This window comes from Capsicum annuum, chromosome 6 (assembly GCF_002878395.1).
Source record: "Capsicum annuum cultivar UCD-10X-F1 chromosome 6, UCD10Xv1.1, whole genome shotgun sequence".
In the NCBI taxonomy this organism is placed as follows: domain Eukaryota; kingdom Viridiplantae; phylum Streptophyta; class Magnoliopsida; order Solanales; family Solanaceae; genus Capsicum; species Capsicum annuum.
In genome coordinates, this window is record NC_061116.1 from 113246615 (window position 1) to 113255327 (window position 8713).

The 8713-nt window shown below is 35.4% G+C and overlaps 1 non-coding gene across 1 annotated transcript; it reads left to right on the plus strand.

Moving 5' to 3' along the window:
• The first annotated feature begins 1335 nt into the window (after positions 1–1335).
• Positions 1336–1442, plus strand: LOC124899875. Its single transcript, XR_007057438.1, has one exon. It is a non-coding gene; the product is annotated as a small nucleolar RNA R71 (small nucleolar RNA).
• Positions 1443–8713: the final 7271 nt, after the last annotated feature.

Below are 8713 nucleotides of genomic sequence, written 5' to 3' on the forward strand. Positions count from 1 at the left end.
ATAGTAGTGGGTTTGGGACTCCGAAGACCCATCTTCTAGTAACATGAGATAGGCATAAAATTTAGGCTAGCTCCCAAGTCACACAATCCACGTGCACGAATGGTCTGTCCAATGGTTATCTGCAATGTGAAACTACCTGAATCCTTCAACTTCGTGGGCAGTTTGTTTTGAATCTTGGATGTCCACTCTTGAGTAAGTACAACTGTAGCATATTCAGTTAACCGGTTCTTATTATCTACTATATCCTAAAAATATTTTGCATATTTTTGCACACTCTGTAGAATGTCAAAAAGAGAAAGATTTACTTAAACCTGCTTTAGAAGATCTAAGAACTACTTGTAGCTCACCTTATCTTGATGCTTCCTTTCCCTTTCAGAAAGGTTAAGGGAAGAGTCTTCTTCTCCACACGAATTTCATCACTTGCTGCTTTCTTCTTCACTTCCTTCTCTGTATTATCTTTACAACTGTCATCCGCAACTGCAGGATTTAGCTGATCTTGAACCGTCTCCTTAGTTTGCAGCCAACTACTTATTGTAACAACATTCACTTGATTAGTATTTACCTCTACATAGATAGGTAGTACTCCTTAATACATAGTATTCTGTGCTCCTGCAATTTGAACCAACTAAAACTCAAGAATTCTTGTAAGCAATTGTCGACTCTTCAATCGAACTACAAACTATGCCTGTTGAGTTTTTATTTTTGTTGCAAACTATGCTTATTAAGCCATAAACTGCTTTATTAACTCCTCTATATTGCTAGTCTTAGCAGTCTCCTGATTGTTTTAACTTGGCTGTGGATTAGGTTGCATTTGTCCCTTGTATTAATTTGCATTTTGTGCCTGATTTCCACCCCATAAGAAATTCGGATGGTTGGGATTATACGTGTTACCAAAATTTGCTTGACCCTAACTATTTTCATTCCCCACATAGTTGACATAATCTATATGAACCGAACATTCATGTGTTGTGTGCTCACCACTTCTGCAAACCTCACACTAAGAATTCACCTATTGAACTACATTTTTTTATGGCTGTTGGTTGTGTAATACCCAAATTTATGTTATTCAGCTGAGTAATCATATGATTTTTCATTACTGTTATCCGTATATGTAATGCAGTGAACTGATCTACCTTCAATACCCCAGCAACCTTCTTAGGAGCACGCCTTGATTCTGTATGCCAATCAAGATTCCCTTCTGAAATTCAATTTAATAGCGTATATAATTATTCATTGTTTTTCTCTAAATCTTGACCTCCTGCTGTTGAATCCAAGAGAATTTTTGTATTAGACTCAAGGACTTCTATAAATGTGTGAACCAAGACATCATTAGATTGATAGTGATAAGGATAATTTCTGAGCATGCCTTTAAATATCTCCCAAGATTGGTAGATATTTTCCTCATCTTTTGGTTTGAAACTCAAGATCTCACTCCTCAAATATCCAGTCATATATGATGCAAAAGAATTGAATGAGGAACTTGCAAGTGCATTCTTCCTATTATGTGTTGGAGAGTGGTGGATCAGTATGTAACCACCTTTTTGTATCCCCTATTAAAGAAAAATGAAAGAGTGTCAATCTGACATAATCAAAATTCACCCCTATAGGAATGTACGTATCAGTTATTTCCAGGAAGGCCTGTATATGCTGCGGTGGGTCTTTATGTGAAAGGCCATGGTATTGCCCCATTGAATTCAACAATTACACCATATTCTGCTTCAGTTCAAATCAACCACCTGGCTCAGGATTTCAAATACTATTAGTCACATTGTTTGTAAGTGGGATTGCTACCTCACGAATTGGTCTAGCACCTTATTGAATAGGAACAACTAGAAAAACGAAATGGTAGGAGGTGAAACATTTTTGGCATTTGGATCATCTGGTTTCTTTTTTTGTTCAACCATTCTTTGCCTTTGTTGAAAGATCTGTTTTGGTTCTACAAAAGGCACTACCAATTCTTTATCTCTCGACAGTCCTAGATTCAGACAATTTTACAAAATTTTAGCTACTAAGATCAAGTTGTTAACACCTAAACTTAATATCAAAAAAAAAAATTTAGCAATTTACTAATTATATTAGTCCCCAGCAATGGTGCCAAATACTTGTTAAGACACAAACGCACACGCAAGTGCACGTGATCGTACAAGTACTATAGAAACTTAGACAGTCAGATATCATTCCCACGAGGACTAAGCATCTAGAAATTTAACCAATTTTTTTAGCTTTAGACAACTAAGTATTAATTCTCGTCGAGTATCAAATGACTATAAATTTCTGAATAAAAATATAACTTAATAAAAAATAACTAACAGGTTGTGACAAGGGCAAAGTAAGCAATAGTTGTAATCAATCATGATGAGGATTCCAGGGTTAAGGCATTTTGAACAATCATACATATATTTATTCTTATAGCAGTCTAATTGGTTATCTAGTCGTTGATTCGAAAGGTTTAGGCCATGATCTTGGTCTCCCGACCTCAAATCTTTTATGTTTTAGATATTACGGCTACAACTTCTGTAGAGATATAATAATTCTGCTAGATTCATAATGCTATCTTCTTGCACTTGAACCAAACAAGTAATAAAAGGATAAGAACCTTTATTCTTAATTTCTTCATTCTATCGTACAATTCTCCTCCCAGATTCACATAGAAATATAGATATATTCTAATGGTGACCACTTATTAAAATAGTATGCTCAAGAAATTAAGAACAACCCAGATGATAATCCTAAAACTAACTACTATAAAGAATATCAAAGAGTAATCATGTTCTTTACCTCAACCCCATCAAAAGAGTATAGCTACTCATGTTTAAATTCAACATCCAAAATAAGTAATTAATTATACCAAGAATAAACCTTAAAGAAAAAAATTATAAAGAATCTATAAGAACCCTAAAAGAGAGAACATTTTGCTTTTCTGCCACTACTATGCTTGCTAAAAGTCCCCAAAACTATCCTGGATTTTTCCTTTTATAGCTGGGACAAAATACTAAAAATCTTTCTAATTTTGCCGAGCGGCGCGTCGTGCCAAGCCTTGAAATGTCCATTCCTATCAAAATTTGGTCAATCATGAAATTCAATTATTTAGTGAAAACTTTTGAAACACACCCTCACCGCGATGTGCCACTATCGCGGTGAGCCACTGGATTAAGATAATTATGAGATATCCTTCCTCCATGACATGCTAAACTTCTAGGTCACACAAATTGACAATTGGGACTGCACCATAATGCAATGGTATCACAAACTCATACTAGAAAGTGACATCTATGACTTTCTTCCTCTCTGCGATGTGCCATAATTATGGACCTTCACTTGAATTCAATCAATGTTATTTTATTGGTCGGTGTGATGTAAAGTCTCTCCAAATGAGAATTCCTGACTTCCATCTTGCCATTTTCAGCTATATTTTAATACCTTGTATTCCTTCCACTATTCCATATCACTAATGTATCCAGTTGTGTCTAATTCTTCAAAATTTTAGCCTAAAAGAACTATATAAAATTAATGTATCCGTTCTGTCTAATTCTTCATATCTATTAGGCATGAAACAGAATTAAAGCAGAAATATACTTAACAATTTATATAAAATTTCTCAAAGAAAGTATAAATCTTAGGGCATATTGGTGCTTTGAGAATATAAATATGCCCAAGATCAGTACTCAAGTGGATTTGAGTACAACCTTTATTTGATAATGGATGTTCAATCTGAGTAGACTATTTAGGTTCTTTAAGATATGCTCCAAGCTTATGTTATGGACTTTGGATGTTAGTGGGATCATCACTTAGCATTGATAGAGTTCGCCTACAGCAATAGTTATAATTCGAGTATATAGATTGTGCCTTATGATGCTTTATATGGTAGGTAGTATCATTCCCCTATTGGATGGTTTGAGACTTCTAAGGTTAGACCTTATGGTATAGATTTTATTTAGGACGCGTTCGATTGGGTCAGGGTGATTTAGGATAGGTGAGAGCAGCCCAGAGTAGGCAGAAGGCCTATGCCGACTGTAGATTTTGTGCCTTGAGATTCAAAATTGGTGACAATGTGTTCCTTCATGTTTCACCTATGATAGGAGTGGTAAGATTCTAGAGGAAGGGTAAACTTAGCCCTCTCGATATTATTCCTTTTGAGATTCTCCAAGTTATTGGCAAGGTGGCCTATGAGTTGGCTTTACCTCAAAACTTCATCATTGTTCATTTAGTTTTCCTTGATTCTATATTGTGGAAGTATATTCTAAATCCTTCTCATGTGTTTAGGTGGGACTGGTCTAGTTGGACGATTAGTTGACCTTTGTAGAGGAGTCCATGCTTATTTTAGCTAGTAATGTTAGGTGAATGTGTACTAGGGAGATTCAAGTGGTCAAGGTTCAGTGGAAGCATCACCCAGTAGAGGAGGATACTTGGAAGGTTGAGACTGAGATGCGGCCCTAGTATCTTCACGTGTTTGAAACTTCTCGTACTTGCTTGTCTTTAACTTTTAGGGATAAAAGTTCCTTAGTAGTGGATGTTGTAATGACCTTTCAGGTTATTTTCTGCTTTCTTGCTTATTTTTGCCAATAGAGCTTCTCCATAGCCGCCCTAAGTCATTAGTGATTTGCAGGGACGGATAGATCGGTTACGTGGTGGTTTGTTTGGTTCCTGTAACCACTTTCTCAATTAGAAGTTTTCATTGGTGCTAATTGATAACTAAGCAAAAAACTTAGTAAAATAGTCTTCTATTCAAAATTTGACTTTGCTAACATATTTAGAGCATCGACAACTCTGGGGTTACATATCCTGTTTGTTTAAAATGAACCCCGAATGTATCTCGAGCCATTGGCTGAAACTCAAAACCAAGTTCCAAGCTTTATCCATTCCTAGCATAGACCGAGATACCATGACCGTGGAGGATAGGACACAACTGCGGTACCACGACCACAGTGCCACGACCATGGCTAAGCGGGTGGCATTACCGCGAGACTTGAGGGCTGGAAAAGCTTACTTAAAGGTTGTTTCCATTAAAAATTAGGCTTTTTTATGCCACACTCTTAACCTGCAAACCCAAATGGAGTGTAAAATCTTCTAAGTAAGTCTTGTGGGTTGAATTAGAGCTTAACATACTTGTGAAATTGAATCTTTCTACAATTTAAGGTATAATATCTTATAGTTTGGTATTGATTTCATGATTTCTTAACTCAAAACCCCTAAATAATTGAGGCTCAAGTGTAGCCCCAAATTTTATTGATTGACTCAAATTCTTTGAGGGTTATAAATCCCTCAATGTAGTTGAACAATGGGTTGGCCTTGGAAACTCATTTCCAAAGATGAAACCCACTTGCTTGTTTGGTGTCCTTTGGAACCCATAGCACAATGGTGCCATAATGGATATTGTCATTCTTGTTTTAATGCTTGGATTGTATTATTGATAGCTTTGCTCGTGGAAAAGGAGGCTTCAACAAAAGTAAAGAAAAATCTTATTGGCTCGTGAGTTGCTTGGACAGAAGGTAGGTTTGGCTTACTTGTAGTTAATTGAGCTTGATTGTAGTATAACTATTGATATCTTGTGCGATTGGGTGGGGTTTAGGTGATAAATAGTCAAATAGTGATAAGTAGGATTAGTTAGTTCTTATAGGTTATTGAACTTGCAAGGTGTGATGCTTGATCCTCAACCTTGAACCTTCCATAGTCTACTTGTAGTCTCATGAATAGTATGATAATACTCTATTCTCTCTAATATATGAGAATGAAGTTTCTCCCTAACCTTAGGAGTATGTTGACCTTTCTAGTGTTTAGTTAGGAAATGAGCTTTGTGTTGGATTTACTTAGGAGGAATACTTGAAGAAGATTTCCCCAATAGGCTTAGTAAGGATTGATAAGCCCTTGTGTTATGATTTAGATGACTTAGCCTAATCTGGGTAGAAGTTAGACTTATGATGGTGGACTTTGGCATTCTTGGAATTTAGAATTGGGACTTGACCCATCTTAAGCTTGAACTATGAAATCCCTTAAAGACCTAGATACTAGATAAATGCCTAAATTATGTTGTTGATATTATTAATGGTTAAACATCAGTTGTTTTGTTATATATATGGATAATGGTTAGTTAATATATATACTTGATGGATTATCTAGTGATTATGATATGGATAGCCTTAGGAAAGTGATAAATGTATATATCATATGGATACTCATGCTCATGTGTATGCTTATGTTACATGCTAATGCTTAATAGAAAAATAGGATGATACATGTTCTCTAACATCCTTATTACTCTATTATTGTGAAATTGTATTTACTTATTAATTTGCCTATGTACATGTATGTATGGTTTTTCCTTGAGAAATGTGAAATGGTATGATGATGCTCGGTAAATTTAGAAGATGTATTGATGTGATGATAATACCCGGTGAATCTAGAATAAATAATGATGTACGATGTTGCTCGATAAATCCATAGGATATGTCGATGTTATGATATTTCCCAGTGAATCTGGAAGATATGTTAATGTGATGTTGATACCCGATAAATTAGGAAGAGGTGATATGTTATAATGATACGCGGTGAATCCGGAGGATAAGTTGATAATATGTTGATACCTAGTGAATTCGGAGGATATATTGATGTTATGATTGATACATGCTGAATTCGAAGGATATTTGATGGTATGTTGATACCCGGTGAATCCGGAAAAGGTAAAGATTTTATGATGCCGTGTGGGTGAAAATGTACATAAATTCATTAATACTTGTGAGGTTAAGCATTGTAGGGTCAAACCACTTATGTACATGGGACGGGATGTCTCCTTTGGTAAATGGTTATTCATTCCTTGTCCTTATTCACAAATGAGAGGTATGACCCTTGTTGACCCTAATTGGTAACTAGAAGTAACTTATGCCTATTAATGGGTTAAGGCTAATTGGTATATGAAACCTTGTGTAGAACCAAAGGCTTACCTAGCAAACCTATTCGACTTGGAATAATGGTTGCATTATGGAATTTCACCTAGTTAAGTGGCTCATGCGATAACTAGTTATCTCTAATAATTGACTACAACTTGAATACTAGAAGTCTAGTGAAATAGATGGTGGACCTTACTTGCATAAAATATGGAAAGTAGTCCTTAAGGTTATAACATCCCTAATAATAAGATGCTTAGTATTGCATAATAAAAAACTAGGTTGACTTCTAATATGTAATGTCGTGGTGTCTTAGTTGATGACTTCTACAATAAAAGTGCTATCTAGAAAATGGCCTTGTTATAGGTGAACAATTGATAGTAGTCGTAAATTGTAGCTTTTCTTAATTTGATGGATAGTAACTATAAGACTTGTAACCTAGTGGATTATGGAAATAGAGCTTAACTATTTTAGACCTCACATAGAGTTTAGTGGCAAATTTGAGGATATGTAATTATATGATTATGCTATAACAATATTGGTTTTGTTGTGATTAAAATGTGGTATGGATAATGATTGTGGACCTTGGTAGAGCCATGGATAGGTTGTTCTACCTGTGACTCCGGTTAATGGTTGAGTAGTTGTACTTTGAGGTATTATTGGTTGAACTTTTGGTGTACACTCCGGTGGTATGGGATGTCATGATGATTTCTTGTATTGTATTCCTTGGTGTACTCTCCGATGGTATGGGATGCCATGACAAGTTCCTTGTTTTGTTCTTTTTTGTGTTCTTCCCGATGGTATGGGACGTCGTGATAAGTTCTTTTAATTTGTGTTCTAAAGATGGTTGGTGATGATTATGGTAGACAAATGCTTGTTATTGTACATGTGACTTTACGCTTACAAAACGAGTTGGTATGGTGATTATGGAGTATATTGATATAGTATGTCATGCTATTAACTTAGTAGTATAGATATTATTAGAGTATTATTAGAGGAGATTCAGGTTCGATCCTATACATTGACTTTATGTTATTGTCTTACTTTATGTCTTCTTTATATTACTATTTAGCTCAGCCATCTGATGATGCTTACTGAGTACTTGTGTTTTGGTACAAATACTCCACTTCTATACCTTTTTGGTCTAGACCTAGGTTCTAGTTGCCGTTGTTGAGCTAGTTCGTGTCACGTTGACTATTTAGAGATAGGGTGAGCTCTTGGAGTTTGATTTTCCCTGGTTCCCCTTTATCTTTATTTGTCTTTTGCTTTCGAGACAAATATATAAGACTATCAAAGATAGTTTAGACTTTGAGGTTGTAAATTTCTATTGTTAAGTTTAGAAACTATTATATTAATACTATCAGGTCATGGGATTTGTGTTTGAGTATCGGTTTCTTTAGTTGGAAAATTTCTGTTTATATATTGTATCTTTATATAGGTTCCGTGTTGGACGTTCTTACTAAGGTAACCCATTGCGTTAGCTTCGGGTTATGGTATCAGCTTACCTATCAGTAGGATATGGTAGGTGCTGTTATGACTCAAATATTGGGTTATGACAGGAACCTATACCACATGTCCCTTACCTACTCTTCCACCTGCACTAGCATGTATCTAGTATGGCGGCAATTTCTTAAATTTTGAAAACGTGAATTTGGGTCTTTAAAAAGGGGTTTTCAGCTCTAGAACTCCATCTTTGTACTTTTTAACGCTTTAGAAGAAAGACTAAGAGTGAAATTAGTGACATTGTTTTGCTTATTATTGAATTTGGATCTGTAATATAGTGATAATCTTTGGTTCAATGGAAAAATGGGTTGAGAATCTGGGTAATTTTC